Genomic DNA, 13999 nt, shown 5'->3' on the forward strand with positions numbered 1-13999 from the left:
GATAGGGGGGGGGGAAGAGATTACGTTCTGGGAACTTGTACGCCTATTATTCAGTACTGAAATGATGTATGTTATCAAAATCACTTAATTTCTGTAAAGCAAAATACATCAGACTGATTAAGTCAATAAGTATTTAGTACCTTAGAAACAATCAATAGCAATACAAAGGTTGCCTAAATACTGATTATATTTAGTTCTGATCAGAATTTAACTTCTTTTGGATCGAGTCTCTCTCTCTCTTTTTTTTTTTTTTTTTTTTTTTTTTTTTTTTTTTTTTTTTTTTTACAAACGTGAATATTTCATAACATCTGAACAGCGCTCCCCAATCTATCTCTATCACATACACATTTTATAGTAATCCGGTATATGGCATGACGGATTCGATCCAAGTCCCTATGCAGTTTATATATTTGTCTTACTGGAATTACTGCATGGCTTTCAGATTGCATCATTTTATCAGTTTGTGGTATGGAAATAATGGAACGTTCATAAAACAAAATTTAATAAAAGGAGCGGTCAAACCTTATTCTAGATAACATTAGTGCAATCACCGTCATTTTTGTTTCTTACGCTATCTCAATTTTTAAACTATATTCTGAACCATTTCTACCCGCTCTCTCTCAAACAATAGTCGTTTAGCCATGTGAAGTTATGTCCTCATGCGTCATTTTTTTCCATACCAAGCATACATCCGTTGCCAAATTTTCCTAATTGGAAAATTTGGTAAAAAATGTCTACATATAGTAACATTTTTGGATAAAGCAAATACTTCATCGATTGTAGCGTTTTATGAAACAGCTTTGTGTTTTTCAACATGGTGCTACTGTGACAGGGTTTGAGAGAAATGTAGAAAAACGTGAATGGTTTGAATCTGAACAAAGAGTATGATGTCATGTTAACAATTCGACTATTTTGCTAAACGACAACAAATAGAATCTGCTGTCATGAGCTGATTTTTATCGTTACATATCATTATGCACTAAGTGGTAAGCTAGCAAGTTGTTGATTGATTATTAAGGCCAGAGTCGACAATCTGAATTTATGTCTTAATCAACTTTAACAAATTTCATGCAATCATCGAGTAGTTGAAAACATGGAACCTGCGTAAGGACATTACCTGTAAGGCAGTCTGCTGTTATCAGTTTCGTTAATAAACACTCCTTGTTCGAATAGTCTGAGAATACGCAATCCTTATTTCTCAAGTGCAGTGGATTAGTAGCAAAAGCACTCAAAAACCGTCCTGAACTACTATAGTATTTTCTTAAGTATTACACTTAAATAAGTACAAACTTCGAGATAAATAAAACATCGCTTACTCTTTCCTTTTACCCAAGATTAATGCTAGAGTTGCCGTTCTAACTTTAGTGTGGCTAATGGGCGAGGTGAACATTATCCACTTCCCTGATAACGACAGCCAGTGTTTGCCTTGCAAACAAGGCGAGTGCAGAAAATCAAGCGCGCGTCATGTTTAAGATGTACGACAGATGCGATAACTAGCAAAATGTTTATTAAAGAGGATTTCATGGGGTTTTCTTTTGTTGACCTTATCACAAGACTGAAGAGCAGTTATGAAATATTGGTATCATGAAAATAAGCGTATGGGCACGAGGTAAATCTTAGCTATAATAAAAGCAGATTAAAAGAAACGATTCAGTGTTTGTTGCGCTAATGATGATACGAATAGCACAACGAAGTGCAAAGTCAAAAAAAGACCACGTATGAAAGAAAAAGACATTAACTTGAATGTTTATTTCCGTTAGATCCTTAATGTTCTACTTATTCTTAAAAGGGCAAGATGAGAAATGACAAAACAGCAGGTGGGACTGGAAAAAAAGACTATATAAAATGAAATGCTTTAAAATTATGCAGCTAAAGTAGTACAAGAATTTTCTTTGTGAAACTGGCTTCCGACTGCGATATAAAACGCGAACCTGAGAAACAACGGCGATTTAATAAAAGGATGTGTCAATATTGTATAAAGTGCCCTTACATATAGAATACCTAATATGAAGAATTCTAAAGAACTTGGCGGCTGTGATAAGCTAACCATAAACTCCACACAAACATCCAAGATCTCTTAGCGTTGCTTCTAGAAGCCTTCTATTGTAAGTATACGTCAACAAGTCTTCAATGTTGAATTCATGAAATAATTGCCTCGCTGAAATATTAGTTTGCAAAATTATTAGTCCTCAGAGCATCCACGAATAATAAAAGAATTTTAGTTATTTTTTTCCCTTTCTCTCTTTTTTTTGATAATCATTTTTTTTACAACAGCAAAAATAATTTGTGATCATCTGGTCTCGTTCATGCGAAGTAAGTTTAAAAATAGTTAAATATCAATAAATAGTAAACCAGCGACAGAAAAATTACAACTGATTTAAGTTTTCAGATAAAAATTACACCCACAGCAGAATTTGCTTTATTTGGTGTCAAAAATGCAGACGAAAATATTTCAAAATGTTAGTCTTAGCTTTCTATTAAAACAGAATATTGTGGTTGTAACAGGGAAGACTGGCTCAACAGTCAGCCTTAAGGAAAATTTTAGGAGTAAACGAATAAAGGAAATTGAATGTAGTCCTTCAAAACCAAGATGGTCGAAACTTATGGCAATAAGTTTCGACTATATAATCAACAAAACAAACATCGCATATTTTGACAGATGATAACATATAACTTAAATATTTTCAATAGTACTATCCAACTTATTCAGTAATCATAAGAGCGAAAGTTAGTCATCCTCGGAAAGTAAATCTATGACCAGCGATAGTGTCTAAAATGTTAGACCAAATATAAAACCAAACAAAAATATACGCCCATGGAACTTCGATTTTTCTGAAACTAAAGTTTCACACCCATAGTTTGGAAAGACTTTGCAGCGTCTACTGTAACCCTAGAGATTTTATCCAGTGTGCAATCACTATAGATGATAGGTGACTGGTTTCATTATCTTCATTTCTAGATATGAATAGTTTTTTTTTTGCATATATTTCAATATTTTTGCAAGCGATATATAGTGACGAATTTGGAAATAATATAAAAACAGGGAAACTATAAACTAAGTAATTTAGGGATAAAGTAATTTTTTGTAATTAGAAACAAAGTTCAAGTTAACCATCTGGTTTGCCCCTTTATCACAAAAATGATGTCTTATTTATATCAAAAAGATGTTGATATAAATATATAACAAGTAGTGACAGTTATAGTCCTTTAGTTATGCTTTTATCTGCTAGCTGAAGAATACAAACTTTCGGCTTAAAATATTCATTAATCCAAATGCAATGTGCTTATATCAAAATGCGGATTTCATAAATTCATTTCATAGAAATAGAATACTCACCGAAATATTTCTTACTGTGTATTCCTAATAACTTGGAATTTAAATATTTCCTTTGAGATAGAATGTGTCAACTTCCTGTAATCTTATTTGGCATATTAAAGTACAAACTTGGTTGTATAAGGAGATCGCATTTCCACTTCCCAACGGGCTGTGGGTTCGGGTCCCATTCTGGGCATGGATTTTTGCGACGGTCTTTAGGTGGTATGTGAATTTTATCTCACGGTGTGTGATCATCATGCTTATTGAAGGCCTGAAATAAAAAATAGGTATCTCAGATTTGGAACTTATACCATTTTTAATTCATTTTAAGAATAGACTGAAGAACAAAACCTAATTGAAGACTTAAAAATAACATCCATGTATATTTATGGAATGAAAGAGACTGTAAATTATAGTTTTTAATCTAAAGTTTATGCGTTGTAAATTGATCGGCTGAAAATAAATAATAAAATAAGAAAAGTAATAATATTGATGAAGGCAAATTGATAAGCTATATTTTACTTGACATACTGAAGTGTAATAAATATTTTAAAACATACCAATCAAGGCGAATTCGTAACGTGCTTCTCGAAATATTTCAAAACGTAGCGATAGTGCACTGACCTGTTGGAAATTCTAATAGCTTCTTTTTTTTTCTAATTGTATGGCTACAGAACTATTTTGCAGTTTTTATTGTGCCTAGATTTTGCCATCACGATTCAGTAAGTTTGGTCAGTCGAGAACATCGGTTCGAACTTGACTTGCTTTTAAGAATACAAATGAATCATTTTGTTCGATTTACCAGCAGGATGATAGAGCGCCACCAATGACTTCACAAAATGTTGCAATTCCTGTGTTGTTGCCATTCAAAACGAATGACATACTTGCAGCTGAGTATGTTTCTGCTTTAAGAATGTTCAGCGGCGCGCACACAAAGACCTGATGATGCTTTAGAATCAGGATTAGTGGTGAGAAGGAGATCTTCTTCATTACCCTCCTGATACAGGGACTCATCGTACGATGAATATATTTGGTGCACTATTCTAGAACCACAGATCCTTAATATTATTTTATTGTTTTAACGACAGAGACGGACAAAATGAGATCATGTTTGAAATACCTATCAAAAAATATATTAAATCAATTAAGTCACCTTGAAAATGTCAGAATGATTATATTTAAACTATTAGCTTATTAAATACCTGTGCCTCGGACTTAAAAAAAAAAAAACTGTCGATAAGTAAGCATATAATTTAAAGCAAATGGTAACATTAGAAAAATGTTGACAGGAAATACTAACTTCCTATCAATCAACAATTTTTCTTTAAATTAGTCTTTTCTGATCTATTCTATTCCCTCACCCATACGGCTGGTGGTGGTAGCTATATGCTACCATGCTGGGGAAATTATTATGTGCAAGGTGGTTTCCCGTTGCCTTCCTTGCCGTACTGTAGCCTGTGTGTTCACGGGACCGGTTTGCCTGCTTGCGGGATTAAAAATCCTAGATAAACTAGTTGAAAAAAAAACCTGCTATTCACGCCCAATACCGGCTAACTTGACTATGACTGAGAAAGATCCTAAAGCTCCTCACGTCGTCGACGGGAATCGAACCTAGGACACTCCTTCCCCAGGCATATGGTTACGAAGCGCACAGCCACTAGGCTAACCGCGCAGACTCTTATCTGATAGGACCCCAATATTCTTAGATCTTATATTTTGGTCTTCTAAGCCACTTCTAATTGCATCAATCTACCAATTAGATATTGGTTTTTCGTTCTGGGTCTTTTTTCTGGTCAAAATTCTGCTTTGTGAACTCTTTCATTCTATTTGTGTGACCTTTGCTCACACATTCCTGAATGCTAAGAATGTCAAGTTTCTTCCTCTTTGTTTTTAATATGATTCAATCATTCATACCATTTGATCATCCCACTAATTCTAATCAGAACTCTCATATCCGTGGTTCTAGTTTAGTGTTTTGGCCACTCTCTCTCTTATTCCATATAAATTTTTTCAAATGTCTCCCCAGCATACCAGCTTTGCTTATTGTATTATCTATTTCCTGCACTTAGTTTGCCATCTTTATTAACTGTTCTTAAATAACTGTTTTTTTTTTATTTTAGAGGTTCTCCATTGGTAATAGAGTTGATATTTTTCACGCTCTAGCCAATTTCAGTAGTTTGCCTTTTTATTGATGATCTCAATGTCAAAATTGTTACAGCACTTATTCATTTTAGTTGAATCCCGCGCAGGTTTACAGGATTTCTTATTTAGGGAATAATAATATGTTCATAAAGTACAGAGCTGAAATTAACGACAGGTGTGTGTTGCTTTCCTTAGCGATGATCCATATAAATAATGGATACGAGTGGACATAAGGTGCGTGCTTGTCTTGCAATGTATGTTACATTGAGCAATCTCCCTGCACCTTTTTCAGTTCTAACTGCTCACAACTTAAATACAGACTACCGCTCTGTATAATGTCCCATTTAGACCATATAAAATTGCAGTGTTTTGAACAGTTCTTCTCTTAGCTCCTTGTAATATCCTTTATTCAGATCTATAAAAGTTTGAGATCCTTGTTATATTCTTGTGATTTCTCAACCATTTGTCTTAAAGTGAAAATCTGACCCAGACAACACCTATTTAGCCAGAACCACCCGCCCAGCTTATTCTTCTCCATGCTTCTCTTCTGCAATTTTCCTTAGCTTCTTTAAGTATCCTTGAATAAATCTAACGTGGAACACAGAGTAGAGAAATTCTTATAATTTTCACATTAAGTTTTATTTTTCTTTTTATACATGAGCACAGTAAAAGTTCTTCAATCATCCGGAATTCTACTTTCTAACCGTACCTTCTGAATTATACAGTGCAGCCGCTATGAGACTTTTATAACTCCATATTTGAGCATTTCTGATTGAATATCATTTACTTTAGCTCCCTTTTCGGATTTTTAGCTTTTTTTATAGCTTTTCCTCAAATATTGTTGGTATGTATTGCTGATTGCATTGCTACTGAATATTTTGTCTCACCGATTTGTTATTACTTGTTTAATTTAACAATCTTATGTACGTTAAAGTAGATAACTTAATTCTTACAGGAGACACAGAAAATATAGGAGGTAAATGAGAAAAACTGGGAATAAAATAAATATAACCTAAATGCTGTTCGTATTCAGCCACAGCCTACGAGCATTTTTCATTAGATTCTTCAGGTTAATAAATACAGAACTTGCACCAAGTTAACTTTCGAGTGATAATAGTCCCTTAAAGGCTCAAGTTATATGTCACGCAACTTTATGGCTAAGAAAGGAAAAACTTATTTCATTAGCCATAGCCATTTTATATCCTACCTTGGATGCGCAATATCTTTTTATTGCGGAACTATATGCGCAGGATGTTTCTTAAATCTACAGGAAACCCTTTAGAATGGTAATGATATTTATTTATCACACAAAAAATTCTCCTTTAGTGAGAATTTCGTTTCGGCATTGCATTACTGATTAAACTTGAAGCACTTGTCTCAGTAAAGGTGGTTGTCATAAACGTTTATTCATTAACAAAATATTCGATTCGGTCAGTTTCTATTATTTTTAAATGCAATCTCTTCCGCTTCGATGAGACTCCATAGAGTAACTAGGGACGACATCTTGCAATTTTTTTTTTTTTAAATAACGAAACCTGTGGTGAGATCAGAGCATGATTACAATAGAACCTCATTAAACGTGCGTAACGTGCTAAAGTAAAACTAATAATAATTATTTAACACAATTTTTGTATGACAATTTCCCATACTTTAGGAATAGTAAGAACGTCGTTGCGGTTTAGGTTTGGTCTGTGTATTAGGGCTTCAGAACTTTCTTTGTATAAACATTCATGTTTGTATAAAGATCTATGTAAAAGTGTAGACTTTTCCCAATGGATCCTATGGCTTGGATTTTCAATTCCGTGTTGAGAGAGGCCAGATTTCTGCGGTTTAAAAAGGCGAATGTGGTCTTGATGTTCTGAGATGCGTTTCTGAACAGACCTACCTGTCTCTTCAGAGTAAGATAATTTGCATTAGCATGGAATCTCATAAACGCCAGGCAACATCAAACCTATCAACCAGATTTACAACTTGTTACCTTCTCCTAAGGACAAACTCTCACCTCTGATGTTGCCTGGCGTTCATGAGATTCCATGCTCATGCAAATTGTCTTACTTTGGACAGACAGGTAGGTCTGTTCAGAAACGCATCTCGGAACATCAAGACCACATTCGTCTTCTTAAACCGCAGAAATCTGGCCTCTCTCAACACGGAATTGAAAATCCAAGCCATAGGATCCATTGGGAAAAGTCTAAACTTTTACATAGATCTTTATATGAACTTTTATACAAAGAAAGTTCTGAAGCCCTATTACACAGACCAAATTTAAACCGCAACGACGTTCTTACTATTCCTGAAGTATGGGAAATTGTCATACAAAATTGTGTACAATAATAGGAATAATCTGTATGTTATTCCTATTATTGTTTAAACTACTGTACTGATGATGTCCTAAGATACTTAGGATGAAATATTTACAATTAGATAATTTTCACTGTGGTTAATACGCGTGTTTCTTTTAATTTTAATCTTGCAATAATAATGTCAATATTATAAGATTCATACTAAAGTTCATTTGGTGGTCAATACCTACTATGTAGTCATTTAAAGTCGATCTCATCCACGAAAAGCGGATAACTTATAGTAACTTACTATCTTGGGTTAAGTGATCTGGAGCCCCCCCCCCCCACCTCCCTCTAGATTTTGAAAACTATTTTTCAGGCTTCAAATAAAGGGGTCTTAACAATCGATAATAAAAAGCATGTGCCACATGAAGACGCTGATAGGTATCTATCCTAGTGATATTCGAACTCGCAATTGGAGAGTTGGGCAGCGGAAGCGACCTGCAGTTCGATATTTTTTTTTATGTTTTAATAACTGTATGGACATTACTTCTCCTAGAAGGAGACATTTTCTTAGTCACATCTTCAAAAATGAATTCAAACGAGCAATCAGTTACATTAAGATTAATACCAACCTGATTGTTTCCTTCGCCTAATGAATCTTGAGAGGGTGTCTCATCTTGCTTACACTTTTATTTCAATATTATATGCCTGTTTTCAAATGGCCAGTGACTCTACCACTTTTCCGAGATCAGTGTTAAGAAAAAAAAGTGGATCCAGTCAGTCATTTTAATCCAAATTTACTGAACAGAACGTTTAAAAACTTAGGTTTAAATCCAGTCTAGGATGCGAAATAACCTTTAAACCCCCCCATTGGAAGATGAGTTAGTGTTATATATAGGTGGCAGGATTCACTATTCGGAAACTATGTTTCATCCCACGACACACAGGCAATTAACAGAGATAAAACACTGGTCTCAGACCATAATCTCAAATAACAACACTCACTCACTTCAGAAAGATTTCTATATCATTCGTATATCTCATAACATGTAACAGTGAGCCTATTGCTGGGAAAGGTAGAGTCAATGACAATTCAGTGGGGAATTTCATTCGCAAGAGTTAATCTCTTTTACGTGTGAGATAATTTTTCAGAAGATGAAGCAGTCAATATAATTTTTGAATGATACAACTTGCGCTGTCACCAGCATATTCTTCCTCCCCCCCCCCCCCATTACAACGTTAATTATTCCGATTGTGTGGAATTTAAGCAACGTAAAAAATACGTCTGATTATTCCGAATACGGTCAAAATCTAAGGAAGCCGTATTTATCGGAATGTTTGAAAACCTAGTAAATTCTTTAAGAGCTCTATCATCATATAATTAAGCAGTCTATTAAATACAAACATTTTAGTTGTAGTATTTTATAATCATTAAAACAAGGAACACGAAAAGGGAGAACTTCTGCAAAGCACAACATTTGAAATAGAAAAAAAAAGAAATAGAAAAATCAGTCTTTCAAATAGCACAATATCAAAGAAACTCGTGGTCTAAAGAAAGTCGTAATCTAACGTAAATTTATCTAACATTAGATAAATTCTCTTTATCTAATGTTTCGTTTTCCGTTAATGAGAATTCTGTTTATCTTCACTAAATGTTTAGTATAATTGCGAAGTCGAAGACTTTTTTCAATCTTATTTTAAAATAACTGTATACGAAACATTTTTTAAAGCGGTGTACAAGAATTCATTAAGATACAGGTGAACCACTGAATATTAAGATGGAATGATATCAGGTTTAAGGAAGTTGGTGCTTTCATCCGCTAAGATATATTTAGAAAGAACACCTGTGGAGAGACGTAGAAAGCGAGATATTTTGTTATGCAAGAGCCACATTTAGAAAGTAGCGGTTAATTTTTAAGTGTTATGGGAATTTTGCAATTCCTTTCTTTACCTTGACAGTTCTATTCACGTCCGGGCGATTTCTAGTTCAGTGTGAAGGACACTTTTCTTAGTCTAAGATACCTGCGTGTACTTAGCCATCTGCTGTAATCTGTCTTCTGAATGTCAGCTGTTATATCGTACTGGCATGCGATAAGGAAATTTACTCGTAAAGCATTCAGCTGCTCATTTATAGAAGTTGTATTAGGAAACATGCTCGGTGGAGGAAAGATCATCGTACCATAGCAAAAAAAAAATAATAATAATAATAATTAAAATAATAGTTACTCTTTGTTGCTTAAAATTAACGAGGAATCATGACTAATTGAAGGTAGTCACTTCATTTGGATAGTCTTATTATTATTATTATGAGAATTTGGGAGTGAATTATATCTGTTTTAACTACAGCTCTAATTTAATTTTATATTTATACCTTAATAGGCCACATTCTGACAAATCTGCTACCTTAAATACAATTAATGAAAGAACTAGGGCAATTTCAAAATATACAAATGCGATAACATTACGTTTTAGTTTCACGAGGTTTATTCTGTCCTTCATCTTCCTCATATTACCATCCACTATTTTATATTGTAACACCGAAGTCATCGTCACCACCAATTTTAAAATGAAGAGATAAGTAAATAAATATCGGCTTAGCATATCTCTCTAATCAGAATTTGTTTTGACTTACTTTTTTGACTGTATAATACTTATTGGTCCTTGCATCGTACCCTTCATAATTTACTATGATTGATCGTAAAATATTTCTCACTGTTGAAATCATTTCCATAAATTTGTACGTAAAATATTTGGATGTAAGCTTTCTTAATATGAGTTCGAAAGCTACTTGTCGCAGCGCTTATTAATCTTTCTTTCCTTTAAATGTTATAGATTAAATCCAGCTTCTGGTATTCTGTCACTGCAACGATATATCCCTTATGGATATTTGTATAAATTTCGGGTACTTCCAAAAACAAGTGCAACGACCTAAAATAAAGCATAGAAAAGAGAATCAGTCTGGATGCTATTCGGCTGATATATTTAAGCTTCTATTTTAAAATCGCACAGTCAGCACTGAAAGGATTACTTTGAAAGACTATTGTACGTCTGAATAAAGCACTCATCGTCACCTTTCGTTCGTTCTATGGCGAAATCAGAAAATAGGGTTTCTATGAATTAATTATTAACTTAGTTTTGACTATTAATTCTCTGCTGAATTTCGCGTTGCGTAACACCCTAAAATAGCTATCGGATAGTCATTGGCTTAATGTAGCTAATCGTAAAACACGTTCAAACTGAGCATGTGAAGATACGGGAAAATGTACGGTTTGCGTGTCGTTCACTCAGTGACTTTCGCAAGGACATTTTTACTTCAAGAAATAAGTTTTATTTAGCAGGAAACAAAGCAAGCCAATCTTCAAATGACATTGTAAAACGACTTTTGAACGTGCTGTATCTTAGATAAAATCACAAAAGTTTTAATTTTACTAAAATAGATTAAAGAATAAATAAAAAGATGAACGCTTAAAGTGTCACCATCGTGCCCTTAACATAACACATCCCGCAGTATTTCCGTCATTTGTTTTAGGGGTGCCATTAACGCTTCTGCTTCATTCGAAGGAATCTCCCACTTTATTATGTCGTAAGATAAGCACGGCCAAAACACGGACTAAGTAATCAATTTGGACATGCAATCACTTCCCTGATGGAAGCGTTTCCGAGCTACCGGATGTCGATACCATTACGTTGATGAGGAGTAACAAGCTCGGTCTATGCCACGAGCCTATCCTTGAGATGTTGCCACAATTGCGGCATTTTGCTAGAAATTTCTTGTCACGCGCTACAACCTCGCGAAGGTTACAATGGAAAGAAAATGCATCGTCATATTGACATTAGCACGTTGCTCTGTTCGCGTTTGTTTTATTGCTTCAGTTATATTTTAGTTTAATTCGCATAAAGTGTTATACTTTTGTTTTTGTTTAAATAATTGGAGTATTTGACTGAGGGTCATTCAAATACTCTAACAGAATTATCATTTAAACAAATATATACGAATCTGTTGTTACAACTAAAACCAACAGGTTTTTTTTTTTTAAAATAAACTTATATGCTTATTACTAAATGTATTATTTCGATTATATTTATTACCGTTATCGTTTGCAGTTTACACCAGTATAGAACTAATTTTGCAGACGAGTTATGAAGCATTACATATTTTCTGTTGTAGTTTATTATGGGGGAAGGCTGCTATGAAGGATATTATTTAGATATATTTTAATGGTAGAGAAACTTATCCAAAATTAGATACTTATTTTATTTATTTTTCTCTTGTACCTTACATTATTTCTAAGAATTCAAAATTGGCCATCGTTTTAACGCCTAATTTGCGCAAGCCCAGGTATGTTTCTGATTGGAATGTTTCCCACCCCAGCAAAATCACTCAGACAATACTACTGACGTTGTAGAGAAAGAGCTGCTGTGAAGTACGTCACACACAGAGATACTCGATATAATTAAGGACCGAAACTGATCAGGAAACAAAATCAACGGAAATACCATGGAAGCCCTAATGAACTGAAAACAAATGATGATACTGTGGAATAACGGTGATGAGAATGTTGTTTCTGGAACAGGCCACGGAGGAGAGTGCATCAAAAAAGATAAGTGCAGAGTCTAAACTTAGTAGGGGATCTGAGAATAATTGGTGTTACATAGACATTCTGTTAAAGCGAGACAGTATAATCATTCACGCCATATTGTTGTTATGACTGTAAAATCTCGGCATTATCGGCTATTGGAATCTACGACTCGGACAAGCCGATTATTTTCTGTCTAATGTAACTCTCCCATCAACTAATTTATTTATTAATCACAGATTTATTAACTAATCTCCTCTTAACGTGCTGCGTTAAAATAACTTTTGATGTCGCATCCAAAAACAACGGCGTCCTCATTGAACACTCAATTGATAAGATCTATAAAGTTTTATGAATTATAATATGTGGAAACAGTAATGTACAGAAATGATATAGAGAACTAAATTTAGTTTCAAAACATCAAAATGATAGGAAGTCTTTAATACATTTTACGCTTAGGCTACTCTATGTCGCTAAGTAGAGCAGTGCACACACACAGTTTATTAGCGAATGCATAATTATGGATATTTATGGAATTAACAAAAGTGGATTAATTATCAGTAAGCTATTGAATTGGTCCTGATAGATAAAATACATGAAATGCGGTGAGACTGTGGGAGGTAATTCGTGGCTTGATTTCAACAATTTATTATAAATTCATTTGTGCATTTAAGAATTTAAAAGTTCAAAAGTAAAACCTTGACATTGAAATAAAAACTTTACAATCATGAAATCACGTACATTGGTTGATTTTTGCACATAGCTGAAGTAACTGTAGGTATATTAAACGCTTGCTAATGCTAATTATGATTCAAGTCTAAACACGAATTCAACAGCAACTGTCAGCAACAATTTCGACAAAAGTTGAGACAGCAGTTACTGATCAAAACTTCCTTTGTTTCTCTACATACAAACTATCCATAAACATACAAAAATCAGCTGGTCACACCGCAGAAATGACCCAAAGTTTAGGACATAAAACTTGTTTAATCATTTATTTATTAATTTTACTTATTTAAATAACACATATGCTTGTATTTTATCGATAACGACTTTCAACAGCATGCAACCAAAAATCGATCAACTAGCAGGTTATTAGATACCACACTGTAATATCAACAACTAAGTTGAAGCAAAACAGGTGTTACATGAGCAACGAAAAACTATTATAAGAACAGTAAATCACAAATAGTCCGAGACTGGTATAGAGTTCTAAAATGGAACATAAACATTACTGAAGGCAAGGATGTTTGCTGTCATGTTCTGTGACTCACTGTACGGCCTCGTATTCTTTTGGGTTTGTATGGTTGGAATTACAGCCGAAGCAAGCAATTACGCTAGTGCATTATTCTGTTAAACTGCGTCTGTGTTCTAAGGTGGATATGCTGTTTTTTCGAATAAAAATAAAAAAACATCCAGAAGGAAAACACTGCCATATCCCCTCTGAAACCCGCTAGCTTATCTCGACTGAAATGCCTTATATAAAAAGGTTCCTGCGTCCTAGACAGGATTCAAACAAACGGCATCGTCCTTAATAGCTCACTCATTGAGCCTTTTAGGAGTAATTTAAACAGATTCAGGCCTTATATCTACGCTGCGAGTTGTTTGTATAAGACCCAAATTAGGGGCTAGAATATCGGAAACTTTTAAAGTACAGAGAGGGATCAAGAACCCGGATT

General features: G+C 34.1%; 2 protein-coding genes across 9 annotated transcripts in view; one reads left to right on the forward strand and one right to left on the reverse strand.

The window, feature by feature from the left end:
• The window catches only part of LOC150094337 (neuropeptide CCHamide-1 receptor-like), a 262883-nt gene extending 259415 nt beyond the window's left edge, over nt 1-3468 (reverse strand). For 5 of the 6 annotated variants that reach the window (XM_090412373.1, XM_090412375.1, XM_090412374.1 and 2 more), the window contains exon 1: nt 1118-1245. The gene's annotated coding sequence lies outside the window, so the exon portion shown is untranslated. Of the gene's footprint in view, nt 1-1117; nt 1246-3337 lie in introns of those variants that run through there. The other variant, XM_090412377.1, reaches the window with a different exon arrangement.
• Nucleotides 1-13999, forward strand: part of LOC150094339 (four and a half LIM domains protein 2-like) — a 235278-nt gene that overhangs the window by 100069 nt on the left and 121210 nt on the right. The window lies entirely within an intron of this gene.

This window comes from Typopeltis vanoorti, chromosome 22 (assembly GCF_054136105.1).
Source record: "Typopeltis vanoorti isolate ZY-2024b chromosome 22, IOZ_Tvanoo_1.0, whole genome shotgun sequence".
NCBI classification, from domain to species: Eukaryota; Metazoa; Arthropoda; class Arachnida; order Uropygi; family Thelyphonidae; genus Typopeltis; species Typopeltis vanoorti.